Source organism: Myotis daubentonii, chromosome 2 (assembly GCF_963259705.1).
Source record: "Myotis daubentonii chromosome 2, mMyoDau2.1, whole genome shotgun sequence".
Taxonomy (NCBI): domain Eukaryota; kingdom Metazoa; phylum Chordata; class Mammalia; order Chiroptera; family Vespertilionidae; genus Myotis; species Myotis daubentonii.
Genome location: NC_081841.1, coordinates 196,216,289 through 196,230,750, shown reverse-complemented (window position 1 = coordinate 196,230,750; position 14,462 = coordinate 196,216,289). Strand labels below are relative to the sequence as shown.

The 14,462-nt window shown below is 49.7% G+C and overlaps 1 protein-coding gene across 9 annotated transcripts in view; it reads right to left on the bottom strand.

The window, feature by feature from the left end:
• The window catches only part of ANK1 (ankyrin 1), a 211,453-nt gene that overhangs the window by 131,143 nt on the left and 65,848 nt on the right, over window positions 1-14,462 (bottom strand). The window lies entirely within an intron of this gene.

Sequence of the window (14,462 nt, the reverse complement as noted above, 5' to 3'; positions counted from 1 at the left end):
CAGTCGGTCATTCTATTTGGTAGCCTGTGGTTGGGAGTTTGGGTTCAGAGGCCTTAGGAAGTCGCAGACACAGGGAGAAGTCAGAGCATAACATCTGTCTAATCTCCAGACCATCTAATGCTCCTGGTCCTGCTCAGGGTAGACGTGATGTCTTTACAACGCTGTGCAAGGACTTACATGTTCTGCCCCCTGCCCCCTCCCCGGTCTCTCCCTCTGACCTCACCCCCTCCCACGATGTCGGCCTCCCTCTGCTCCAGCCACGCTGGCCTCCTGGTTCTTCCCGCAGCACATGCCTGCCCCAGGACCTTTGCATGTGCTATTTCCCCCAGAGCTATGCGTGGCTCTCTCCCTCCCCTCCTTCAAGTTTTCACTCAATGTTTTATTTTTTATTTTTAAGGAGCTTTGAAAAGCAATATTCTTTATCCTGAAGAATGCTGCTAACCAAGATCATCATGTTTTGTCAGTGCCCATAACACATTCAACGAGCCATCGTGTAAAAGTTTCCTACCAAAACCATAACAGACAAATACATTCATCAGCAGTTTGATATAAGAAATCCTGGCCACCCAAGGAACAGAGGCCTGACTAGGATACCATCCCGCGGGTTGGGCCAGCCAGAAAGAAAAGCAGCTGCCGACCCAAAGCCGTAAGCGTCTGACGCAGGCGGCATAGGCGAGCATCCGGGATCCTGTTGGACATTAAAGGTAAGCCATCTCCACGGTGGTGATGTCACTGAAAAATCTGTCGCTGCTGATAAGCAACCAAGTTTAAGATTCTTGACATCACACGTTAACCCTGAGGGAATGGTCATGCAGAATCCAACTTGGCAACACAACGGCCAACGCACACCGCACTGAGGCTTTCCTGGAGTGCCCTACTTAAAGCGCACAGCTCGCTCCGCTGCTCCCCTGGCCTGCTCCCGGCCACGGCCCTTCTCGTCTTTAATAAATGAGAGCGCGTGTATTTTGTTTGAGTCTGTCTCCTGGGCCTGCTGGAAGGTGAGCTCCACAGAGCAGGGACCTGTGTCCTGGTTCACGGGGCTCTGTTTCCAGTGTCCACCCCAGGACCCCACACAAGCAGGGGTGGGGTGAGTGTTCGCAGACCCGGAGGTCAGAGGTGTTCTGTTACTTTACCTTTAGCCAGCACTCGGTTATCTTTCTGACTTTCTCTCTTTTATTTTTTTTTAGCCACAACAACAAATCCCACCTTTCTAAACATGTGTCGCTTAGATTAAACTCAAAGTAAGTCCGCTGACACTGCAGCCACTGGCCAAACTACACTGGGGCGAGGGGTGGAACCTGAGCCTAAAAACGAATTACAACTGACCCCGGAAGTCAAGGGTCAGCTGAGCTTACATGACCCTGTTTATAAAAACAACCCTGAAGGCTTTCGGCTCCTTTTCTAATGCTTTCGGATTCAGCCTCACCACAGACCCAGTTCCCAGATTTAAAAACACTGAGGCAGTACAAAGCGGCTGTCCCACAGCTCCTGGGTTGGTGAAAGTAATCCTGGGGATTTAAGATATTTTGTGCATAAGGCATTCTTCATTCCTGCAAAACGCTGGGCTTGCCTTCGGGTCTGGAGCCAGCCCCTGGGTCCCTGCACCGCTCAGTCGCTCCCCTGCATTCTGAGATCTGTCACGAGCAGCCTCCGAGACTCAGCAGGCAGCTGCGGCCTGGGGGTGTCCCGTGGAAAGAAAAGACGCAGGTGAACCGACCCTGGCTCGCACTGCTGGGAACTAAGAGCAGGAGACCGCGGTTCCCCCACACACTCTCCCCATTCCTGTGGGGGGTGGTGGGGAGAGGAGAAACTCAATCATCAAGAAGACACATTTCAAAGATGCCAAACCACTGGAAAGAAATTCCCACTTAATGTTGCATCCTGCCACCCAAAGACTTTCAGACAAGTGGTAGAGTACATTCTGGCCACTAGACGAGGGTCCCTCTGAGCATGTGGCCTGGGGTCCAACTCTGGCCTCCGAATCCACCACCAAGACCCTGAGCCCCTCCCTGGCACCGGACAGTTTAAAAACAGCACAGCCAGGTGCTGCTGGACAGTGATAGGTGCTATCATCGCCGGGGAGGGGTGGGGCACCAGCAACCCTCTGTGGCACTCCGCTATCACTGTAAAATATCCATCAGACCCTATCTCCCACAGCCACGCCGACGCTCTTTGCCCTTCTGCCTCAGACTTTCCTTCCTCTAGTTCAGTGGTTCTCAACCTGTGGGTCACCAACCTGTGGGTCGCGACCCCTTTGGGGGTCGAACGACCCTTTCACAGGGGTCGCCTAAGACCATCGGAAAGCACATATATAATTACATATTGTTTTTGTGATTAATCACTATGCTTTAATTATGTTCAATTTGTAACAATGAAAATACATCGTGCATATCAGATATTTACATTACAATTCATAACAGTAGCAACATTACAGTTATGAAGTAGCAACGAAAATAATGTTATGGTTGGGGGTCACCACAACCTGAGGAACTGTATTAAAGGGTCGCGGCATTAGGAAGGTTGAGAACCACTGCTCTAGTTAGTTAGCAACCTAACCCTCACAATTCCGTGTTTCAGGAATGGAGAAGGTATGACAGCGAGGTGACTGGCTTTTGTGGGTCTTTGAGGACACAAGCAAGCCTCCTTCCAAATGGGGGTGACCCAGGCCCCCCCAGCAGAGCAGCCCCCCTCACAGGTACCCTTATCCTCCCTCAGGGCCTGTGCTAACACACCTGAAAAATACATTGCTCAGTAAAGTCAAAAGAAACTTCCAGAACCCCAATAGACGAACTGAAAGACTATAATCCAAAGGTAGTTCTTCCCAACCTCTAGTGCAGAGAGAGCATAACTCAGAGACCCAGGGAGGTGGAACTCAATCTGACAGCAAACCTCGTGCTGTAAACGGTCCGAGCTGGACTAACGGAGCCCAGCAGAGGCCACGGCGGCCTCCAGCGACAGTGCGAGTGAGCGCGGATGTAATTATGAGGCCCAGAGCCGCCCTGGGTGACACACTGTCACATCCCCATCCCCAGGGCCGCGCAGCCGCCGGCTCCTCACCTTTCCCGGGCCCCACCCGCCCCCTCGCAGCTGCTAGGAACTCACTTTGCAGAGGCCCATCGGGCAGGGCATGCCGCTGGTCCCTCACCAGGATCCCTCGAGGGGCAGGTGCGCTTTGCTGGAGGAACAGCTGGGGCTGCGGTGGCACCGCTGCTCTGCGGGCGGGCGCCTGGGGCCTCTGAGGCCCTGGGGCAGGCTTATCAGCAGCAGGGGCGCGGGCAGAGGGGAGGCGCCCACCTGGGTCCTGCAGATTACAGGGTGCCCCCGTCTGCTCCCGCTCAACCACTGGACCGGCTGCACACCAGGCCTCAGCCAGCACAGTCTCTGCCCAAGGCTCCTCGGGCAGGAACAAGGCAGGGCAGCCCCTCCACAGCTGTGCTGAGGGGCGCAGGGGACCCCCAGCCGCCCTCTCCCCTCCACTGGCTGCCGAGAGCATGGGGCTCAGGAGTCCTCAGAGGCCAGGCTGCCTGGAGTTGGCTCCTGGGGGACACGATGCCCCCGGTGAGGGCAGCCTTCCTTCCATGGCCACAGCACTCTCCCCGGAGCCAATGGCCTTCTCTGCATACCCAGCCCTGGGTCTTCAGGACACGTGGCCTGACCCTCTGTCCTTCCACATGCCCGACAGGGGGCCCCTGTGCCTCAGCTGCTGGTGTGAGGGAATCTAGGCACAATCTTAAAACACTGGGGCCAAAAATAACAACCTTCCTGGGAACCAGAGGTGAGTCACCACGAACCGCGCTCCTGGGGGCCAAGGCAGCGCCCCACACTCGCTGCCAGGACGTGAGGATTGCCCGGCCAGGCCCGGCCAGCCTGGGCCAGGCCCCTCCTGCAGGCCTGGCTTGAAAGGCCTCTTTTGCAACATCCGGCCTCGCGCAAGGGGCCGAGGTGGCACGCACCCCGTGGCTTTATCCGGCGAGAACACTGTGCCCCGGCGTGGCGGCCGGTGGCTGGTGAAGGGCATGGATGACCCAGAGGAGCGGACATGGAGCCTGGAGGATGGCAGCAGGACCCCGGCGTCTGGGAGCGGCCTCCCCGACACGGAGGCTGCCGCTGACTGTAACACATCCCCCTTTACGGTTCTCCAGATGCAGGGACACCTTTGGGTTCCGTCCTGCCTGAGCACGGCCTCCAGCCTCCCTCCCATGCCTCTCCGCCTCCTGCTGGGCTGAGGCCGCTCCAGGTCCCCCAGGAGGCAGCCATCTGGCTCCGAGCCCCCCTGCGGGTCCAAACGGGCCTGCCAAGGTCCGCCGGTGACCCGCCGTGTCCACAGCAGCTGGGAAGCCCGCAGCCGAGGCTGGCATCTCAGGGCGGCCAGCGCCTGATGTGGCGTGGGGAGGGCAGAGCACGTTCGAGGCCACATTTTGACTAAAAATAACATCGCCGCAGTCATGAGAGCACAAGTCCTTAGCCGACGTCTTTGGAAGCACAGATTTCAAAACAATGGCCTTTTTTTTGGGGGGGGGGGGGGTGTTGTTGTTGTTGTTGTTGCTTTGAGGCAGCCAGGAAGCGAACACGTACAAAAGAAGCAGCTCACGGTAGGCATGGTGTCAAACAACTCCACACAGGACAAGTGGTCTCATTTGGCAACGGACTGGGCCAGGCTGGGTCATGAGGGCTGAGCGCTGCCCTGGGCCACACTCGGGCGCAGGGATGGTATGGAGTCGCAGCAGGTTGGCTACACGGTGAGTTCAGTAAAGGTCCCGAAATGGACCCGTGGATGCCACCAGCCGGATGATAAGAGCAAGAAGGCATTTCACCACCCAGAAGACGAACACCAGCTTTCTTCTCAGATTTCCCAAGCTGGGAGGAGGACACGCCAGCAAGTAATCACGGAGTGTGGCAGTGATTGAGAAAATGCTCTGTGCGTAGAAGCTGTAATTCCAAATCTTTGGCAAGGGCAGAAGGCCGGGCAGGCTTGATTCTGCAAGGTCCTCGTACGGTGCTTCCGGCGGCGGCAGGATGGTCTCTGTCGGTTCCCTGAGCCCCCAGACTCCAGCAGCTCAGTGTCCCTGGGAGCCAGGGTGCCTCAGAATTTACCCGTGAGAGGGTCATCTAAGCTTCTGTCTCATGGACACATGAAAAGGGAAAAAGCCAGACACAGAAGGGACAAACCAAACCACCAAGCCAAAGGGCAGGGCCCATAAGCAGCTTGATCTTAAAGATCTGGACTCATGACATTCACCCCTGGAACAGTGTTCGCCGTGACGGTCAGGCTAAGGATGGGCACATTATATGATGTGGGCTGAAGTGACATTTGTCACTCCCTTGTCAGCAGACTGCTGCCAAGAGCTTTCACAAGTTCTCTGCCATATAATATCTTTCTTCTTTTTAAAAAAATCCTCACCTGAGGATATTGTTCCCATTGACTTTTAGAGAGAGTGGAAGGGAGGGAAGGAGAGACAGAGAGAAGCAGTGATGTGAGAGAGACATTGACTGGTTGCCTCCCACATGGGCCCCAGTCGACAGGGGCTGGGGAATGAACCTGCAACCCAGGTACGTGCCCTTCCCGGAAATCAAACCTGCGGCCCTTCAGTGCGCAGGCTGATGCTCTACCACTGAGCCACACCGGCCAGGGCTCTATCTATGAAAGGAACCCACAAAATCTGTCCCAACTTGTCAAATGCAAGGATTGTGAGGACCTCCTAAAAGGCCAGCACTCCCCCCGCCCAGCCCTTCACATGCCCCTCTCCTCTTGGTTTCGTGTTTTTATGTGCAAGCTTCCACACAGTGTGCCAGGCCCCGTTCTGGGCACTCGACACTCACTCATATCATCCTCGTGATGACGCTGAGGTATTCATCATCATTAGGCTCCGCCTACAGACGAGGAAATGGAGGCAAGGAGAGAGCAAGAAACCTACTCAAGAAGAGGAGGAGCCAGCTTTCAGACCAGGCGTTCTGGATGCAGGGTCCGGAGGCCGAGTCTGCCATCTTGCTTCAGAATTAACACTTTCAGTTCACAGCCAAGCCATGTTCCTTAACAGGTATGGGATTCAACATCTGGCTGCTGAATGTTTCCAGTGTTCTTGTCTCTATGTTCATTTTTACAAGATGATGAAGAAATAAGTTGATAGAAGAGGTTTTTAGATGTTTTATTATAAAAGTAATGGCATTCTCATTGACAAAAATGTGGAAACGGAGGGTATTACATATGATTTGTCTCCCTCAGCACCCCCAACATTGTGATGTATTTCCATGCAGCCTTTCCTTCTGTGCATCTATCTCTTACTTTAAATTTTTTTAAAATACATTTTTGTTATTGATTTAAGAGAGGAGGGAGAGGGAGAGAGAGGAGGAGGAGGAGGAGGAGGAGGAGGAGAGAGAGAGAGAGAGAGAGAGAGAGAGAGAGAGAGAGAGAGAGAGAGAGAGAGAGAGAGAACATCAATGATGAGAGAGAATCATTGATCGGCTACCCCCTGCATGTCCCCCATGGGGATGGAGCCCACAACTCAGGCATGTATCCTGACTGGGAATGGAACCGTGACCTCCTGGTTCAAAGGTCAACGCTCAACCACTGAGCCATGGTGGCTGCGCTAAAATTTTTATTATGAAATATATCAAACAAAAAGAACATTACAGGAACTATCTGTACAAACACTCATGTGTGTACTTCTCAGCTCCATTAAATTTGGCCAGATTTTTAAAAGAAGTAAGATATTATATACTACGGAGGCCCCCATGCAATGCACCTCAATCCCATCCATCTCTGTCCTCGGGGTAATAGCTAGCCTGAATGTGGTATTTCTCAGTCCCATGAATTTTCGATACAAAAAATATCTATTAATCAGCCTTTGTTACTTCAGACTACGGAATCTGGGACATATCACCTACCCTTTCTGAGCCTCCTTTCTTCTCATCTATGAAATGGGTATAAGATACCTCTCTGCCTGCTTCACAGGATTGTTATAAGGACCATAAGTGCTCGATCTGAAAGCATTTTATCATTATCAACGGAAACAATAGTCATGCTTCTAGACGGTGTGTGTCAGCAGTGACAAACGACCTGGCTTATGTATTCCCCTGTTCCTGACAAATCAATTCAATGAGCTTTTGTGGGTTTTCTTTTTGGTTTTTCAAAATCCCAGTAGCCTCTGGTATTCATTCATCTCCATGAGCATCATAGATTTCCCTGAGTTGATTTCCGCAACCTATCCATTTGGTGGGAACACACTCTTTTCTTTAAATACACAGGTAATGGGATTTATCACAAGATAAACTGTTTTAAAAATCAGATTGTTTAGAAAAAATGATAAAATAACTCACAAACTCACTGTCCCAATATAACCACTATTATGACTCGAAGGTTGTGTGGGAACAGGGTCATGAACCTGGGCTTCCGCGTCACAGAGACTGGGTTCTGCCCTTAGGAGCTGCGTGACCTTGGACACCTTACGGACTCTCTCAGTCCCTGAGCGACCTCCGCCAGGAGAAGGGACGGGTGCTCACTCCCAGAGGGCGCTGAGAGGACGAAACAGGCAGCCCGTGTGCAGAGCCCTGCCCCGCAGGGAGGGCTCAAGAAATGTTACCTGGTGTTATTCTAGTGACCACCCCCTCCCCCGTGGACTTTTAAGAATGCACACATAACACATATTAACATACCTACTCAGTTCCAGAAATAGGACTCATGGTGTTTTCTCACCTGCTTTTGTTAACAATATCGGAATATTTTTTTCACACGAGAAAAATACACGTCTGTGTCGTCTTTAACGACTGCAGAGTCAGCCATCCCAGGGCTGTTGGCTACTTCATTTAGTCCATCCCCTGTTGCTGGGTACTTAGGTTCTTCCCTTTCATTCTTTTGCCAACTTAAACATTACAATGAATCTCTTGTGTCCTTGAAGGTGATTATTCCCTTAAGATCTTTCCCGGATATTTTTCAAGACTGGTTGGTGTCAAAGGTTATGAACATTTCTGAGACTTTGTTGATTTTCCTCCAGAAAATGTATGTAACTGTTTTTCCTGCACCCAGACAGCCAGACCCAACTGACCACAGCAATGCGGCTCCATCCAGGGATCGCACTTGCCTGGTGACATACTTTCAAGAACTGTCCTTAACTGAGGAGTGGTCTTTTTGTCCCCCCTAAATATGTTTTTATTGACTGAGAGAGGAAGGGAGAGGGAGGGAGAGAGAGAAACATCGATGAGAGAGAAACATCAATCGGCTGCCTCTTGCACACCCCCTTACAGGGGATCAAGCCCCATGTGCCCTGACCGGGAATCAAACCAGCAACCTCCTGGTGCATGGGTCAATGCTCAACCACTGAGCCACACTGGCTGGGCAATTGAGGAGTAGTGTTAATCCCCATTGCGATCCTGTTACCTGCAGTTCCTCTTTGTACTGACTGCAAGTTAAGGGCATGACCACCTGGTTTGGCAGCTACACATGCTGGCTTAGCAGAGATTTATTCATCTAATTACCCCAATCCTGTGAGGACCCATAAAACAAACACTGCATTTACACCAAATCCACACCTCTGTGGGAATCTCCAAGCCAGCGGGAGGCTCCATCTTATAATAATCGTGGTAATAACGTACATTTGTAGAGCAATTTGCCATTTGCAAACATGTTGACAGACACTACGGTATGTAATACTCAAAGCAATCCTGGAGTTTTTATGCTCATTAACAAGTATTAGTATTACTTCTGTTTTACAAAATGAGGGATTGAAACTCAGAAAACTGAGTTGCCTGCGGTCCTACAGCTAATCAGTGACTGAGGCCAGAATCAGTTCTTCTGACAAAATCCCCAATTCTCCCATGCCGCACTGCTTCTCCTGCTTTGTGAAAATAAATTAATCGTGTTGTTTGGGGTTAATTTATCACTGCTGTTCTCTCACCATCACTGTACAGTGAACCCATGGGTACTGGAGAATGAGGGGTGTGTGTGTTAGGGTGAGGCATAGAGAAAGAGACAGAGAGAGGGAACAGGAGGGAGAGAATAAAGGAAGGAGAGAGAGAGGAGAAAGGAGAGAGAGGATTAATTTTGCTTCAGGTACCCCCAAATTCTAGCTGTACCCCTGAGCTAATGACAATAACATTTAAAGTGTTGAATATTCCGTTCAAGGGTCATTCTCCAGCCTGGAGGGCACTTAGACGCTTCAAATCGTCAGCTGTGCTCTCAGATTTGGCACAGTTGTCTGATTATGGATAGTCTGGCATTTCCTAAAGTGAGGCGGTGTTTGGGGAGGCAAGTAGCCATAGTGACAAATGCTGAATGTTCAAAACTCCGCGGAATCATCAGTGAAGGCAAAGTTCCATGATACGAGGTATAGAGGCGGAAGGTTATCTTCTATTCCTGCCCAGAAAGCAAATCTCAGGGACTAGCAGCTCAGACTTGCTCCTTCCACCCCTCGGGCCATGGACCTGGCCTCTCTGGAAAGGAACTGGGTTTCCACCGTGAGGCCACCTGGGCTCCTCCATGGAGGCTGCCCTGAGCCAGATCATGTCTCTGTTAATGGGTTTCACTGTCTACACGCAGGGACTGCAGGTCCATCAAGTCATACAGGATCACAGAACTCCACGTGGAAACAGCCAGGAAAGTCATCTAGCACCAGAATCCCTCTTCCGACCGGGAGGGGTGCCTCCGCCCCTTGACCTTCCAAAACGATGTGTCTCCGAGGTTCGGAAGGTCCTGCCTCACGTACAGAGGCCACCACCCAGCGACTCCCTCCTCCCGGTCGCAGTCCCACCTGCCACCACCTTCCTCTCAGCTTTCATGCTCACACTGGGCAGCTGCCGCCCCACCTGGCACAGGCTGCCTCGCCTCCATCCCGGCCACACCCAGGCCTTCACCCAGCCGTGGGTGGTTGGACAGCCTCCGTCTTAAATTCCAGCTCCATCTCAGGTTGGGTTACCTCCCCAAACCTCACCGTGTCCAGTAGGAATAACAAGAACGTCTGCCTCACAGGCTTCTGTGAAGACTAAAGGAGACTATGCTTGCACAGCACTCGCCATGCTGGCTGCGCATAGCCTGTGCTCAGTAGATGTAGCGGTCACGGCTACCTTTCTGTTCTCCAAACACACCTTTCACTATCCATGTTTCTCCAAGGCTTTCATCTGGAGATCCTGACAAAACACAGGACAAAGAGCAATTATGGTCTCCATTCATTGAAATACATTTAATGCTCCACCTTCCCAGAGTGCAGTGACTAAGCTGGCTATGTCTGCAGGCCAACTGGAAACTGGGAAGTTCATGAGCACCCGGCTGAGGATGGGGCCCCGGACCACGTCACCTCAGCCCTGTCTGTGGGCCGGCATTGGTCCATGAGGTGACCCACTTCGAGTACGGTTGCTCAACTAGTTTCAAGCCACTTAACAACCATCATCCAAGCCAAATGTCTTCACTTTTTGCCGGGGTCCAACCCCAGCAGGTCCAGGGGTCCCCAAAGGTGTGGACGGAGTCGGCGAAGAAGGAATGACACGGAGACAGCGTTCAGTTGATCAGCAGCCTAGCCAGGATCTCCAGCCAAGTTCTGGTCTCGATCTCCAGAGAGGTTCTGCTTAGGATCTCCAGCCAGGTTCTGTCCAGGTTCTCCAGGCAGGTCCAGTCACCAGGTTCTAGTCAGGCTCTCCTGCCAATCTCCGCAGTCAGGTTCAGTCCAGGATCCCCTGCCATGCTCTCTCGCCAGGCTCCGCCTCCAGGCTCCGAGGCCAGTCCCTGTCCAGGATCCTCCGGCATGCTCTCGCCAGCGAAGTTCTTCTGTCCCTAGAGAATGTTCTGTGTAGGTTCTGTGCCTAGGCTCTGTCTCTCTTGGTCCTGTCTTCCAAGCCCTGTGTTCTATGTTCTGTGTCTTGCTGTCTAGTTACATCTGTATTTATACCAGTTGATTCAATCCTATCAATCTCTATTATAAAGGTTAGGGCGTTTCTTATCTCCATTCCAGGGAGTAAAGATTATGTAGCTTAAGCATGATTGTTCGTAGTTAAAGTGATTAATTACCCGCCTGGCACTTAGTTGAGGGGTTTTATTCCCTCCCTAACTTCAGGGGAAAATCCCTACCTGGGGATTCAACCTTTCTCAGAGAGGTGACCTTGGTTAAAACACAGCGCCAAGAAGGTGAGCAAACATATTAAGAACTGTATGCCATATATGCCAGGTCCCTTGAAACAGCAAGGATGGACCGGCTCCCGGCAACTTTTCTTCCTGTTGTCCATAGCAACATCCTCAGAGACTCTGTCACTATAAAGCATGGGCAAAAGAGAAAACTGAAATGAGATATTAAAAAATAGACAGCGAGGTTCTGTTTTCTTTCCTCGCTGAAATGGATGTCCTTACTCTCTATCAGGAGTCCCTGTCCTTACAGCATTCTCCTCATGCTGACTCCTGGACACGTTTGTTTATAATACAACTGCATTGTTTGTAACATAGCCACTATGTGGCTCTTAAGACGTTACTTTATTTCATTATAGTTATCTGTGTACATGTCTGTCTCTCTCATTAAAAGGAAAGCTCTTTGGGGGCAGATATTACAATATGTTCATTGCCAGATGCCATTGAAACATGGGGTTTTAAACACAAGAGCCGCTCAGTAATTGCCTGCCAAGTGGACCATGAATGTATGTATGCATGAAAGAATGAACGAACAAGAGATTTCTGTCAGTAAACTACTGTCAAGTATTACAAAGGAAATGAGGTTAGTTGGGCGTGACTCATTCTTGATGAACCCATGCTAGTTGCCAGAGACCACTATTTCCCCCTCACTGGTCATAAGCCATCTGTTTAATAACCCATTCTACATCTTTTTCAGGAAGTTGGCATTGTGAAATCTGTATTCTTGAAAAGTGAGATAGCTACCTGCCTCCTGTTTTCCTCTCCAATTCTTCAGGATTCACCAACATTCCCAAGAGGGTCTCTGTGACCACACGTCCAACTTTACTCAGCACCAGAAAGGACACGCATCGGGGCTAGAAAACTCGAGTGCGTTGAACACTCAAATACTAACATCATGGTTGACTGGAAACAAGATAGACCAGTTCAGTTGAGTAGATTTTGCAAAGTCTCCAAACTTAAAATCACACACTCCTATTAATAAAAATATTTTTTAGCACATGCATTCAATATATGGGCACTTATGTATCTGCAAATCATATACATATACTACGATGCCAAAACATTATGTATATTATAAAACACACAACAAAACAGAAATTTTAAAAGGATGAAATATCACTCAGCTGGTGTGAATTGAGTGTCAGCCTATGAACCAGGAGGTCAGGGCACATGCCCAGATTGCCGGTTCCATCCTTACTAGTGGGCATGCAGGAGGCAGCCAATCAATGATTCTTTCTCATCATTGTTTCCATCTCTCTCTCCCTCTCCCTTCCTCTCAGAAATCAATGAACATATATTCAGATATATATATATATATATATATATATATATATATATATATATATATATATGTTTTTTTAAAGGATGAAATATGTTCTTCCTGCATTTTCTTGCACACTGCTGGGGTACATGGACCCTGCTTTGGAGACCACAGGACCATTGCCGTCACCATCAGGGTGATGACCCGAACCCCCTGCAGACCAGAGAAGTTCACTGATCTCTGGAATCACCCAGCTTGTATCCTTAATCCTCCAAGCACCTCCCAAATGTGTGCCACTCGTCACAGGGTGGAGAGTCAAAACACGGCTGGGCCTCCATCCCTTTGTTGGAAGCACAGGGCGAGAACACGGGCAACGGCGGTCAGCCACCTGCCACCGGCACCTTATCCTGGACCAGTTTCTAAGCACCACCAAGCCGCCATCACTTGTCTATAAAATAGGAAAGCTACCACCTACACTTCGGACTATTAGGAGGATTAAGTGAAGTAACATGTGATATGGGCATAGAGTTGGTGCCCAACCAACGGCTGTCTCCTCTCATGTACGAAGCACGACTGTTTCATGCAGATGGTGGTGCCTATAAGAAACGAAGGCACTCGGCTCTCATCAAGAGCCTCCATGTTGATGCACAAAACTATTTTTCTTCTAGCCGGTAGCTGAAGATATAATTACTTAGAAACGCTGGAAGGGACAGTCTAGGAAGAGAGAAGTGGTTGATATAGATAAGAAAGGGAGTGGGAGGTAGTGAGCAACATGAAAAAAAGGCGCCCAACTCAGGGAAGAAACAGGCCTATTTACTCAACTTTACCACCCTCTCCTTTTTCTCCAGCAAAGCAATCTTTATATTAGAGATATTTTTAAATGTAGTTTTGTTTATATTTAAAGTGTAGCATGCAATATTTAAAGCATACAAGATGACAAAGAAAAACACAACACATCGCTATGTATCCAACAATCAGCTCAAGAAATAAAACGTTGGAAATAGTTAAATCCACCTTCTCCATCACCTCCTTCCTACCTAATGTTATGAATCTAGTATCTACCACCCCACACACTTCTATGTACTTTTACAACACACATCTGTCTCCATAAGCAGTATACAGTATCATTTAAAATATATTTTAAACTTCAAAATATGTTTTATGAATACATTATTATTATCCCTTTGGTTCAATAACTCATTGATCCAACAGATGGATAAAGTGCCTACTATGTTCTTTGTGCTATGATTCATTATAATAAAATTTTCTTTAAAAAAAAATCCTTTCACTTCTTAGGCCTGGAAAGATGTCAGCACAAACGACATGAAAAATGATGCCTTTGCAAAATCATTTTTGGATTTTGCAGATTCTTACTGTTTCCATTTCACTATTTCAACAGAGAACCCACCATTCCGTTATGAGGCAGAGCAATGGTGGATCCTGTGACTCAGGAAGTGGGGCACAAGGACATGTCTCGAATGCCTACATGAGTTCTCCCCAGAGAACGCGGGCGCGTGTCTAGGAAAGGTGGGAGCTCACCCCCACCCTCACAAGTCTGACTTTCTAGACAGCAGAGTTTAGAAAAGGGTGGGATTCTCTTGAATGCCATGTAAGGGAGTTTAGTTACAGAGGCATCTGCATACGAGTTTATGCCAAATAAACTACTAACCCTCCCAGTTCCACCCACACTTAGCCAGTGAGTGCAGGGGGCTGGCTCCAGACTGGCCCACCTGGATCGAGGGTCTGTCTTCCTTTCAGAGGCTCCCGCTGTGTGTGGACTCAAAGGTGAAGACCTCATGGGCCTCTCTTCTTACCTTCCACGGGTCCCAAGTGGGTGGAGCAAGAAAGTGAGGCAACTGTCACCAAGGACCATCAGGGTAACTCAATGTGACACTTCAGTCCAACCCCGTTTTCTGTTGTACAGGCTCTGGCTACACAATAATTGTTTAAATTCACGGTGTTCCTTGCCCTTTGGATTAAGTAATGAAAAATACTTCTACGAATATAAGTGATCACTGCTTTCTGAATCTCTGATGGCAATTGTTGAAAAGTTGGGCAACTCCTCCAGCCTCTGTCCCCCCGGAATTAGCCTTTGGT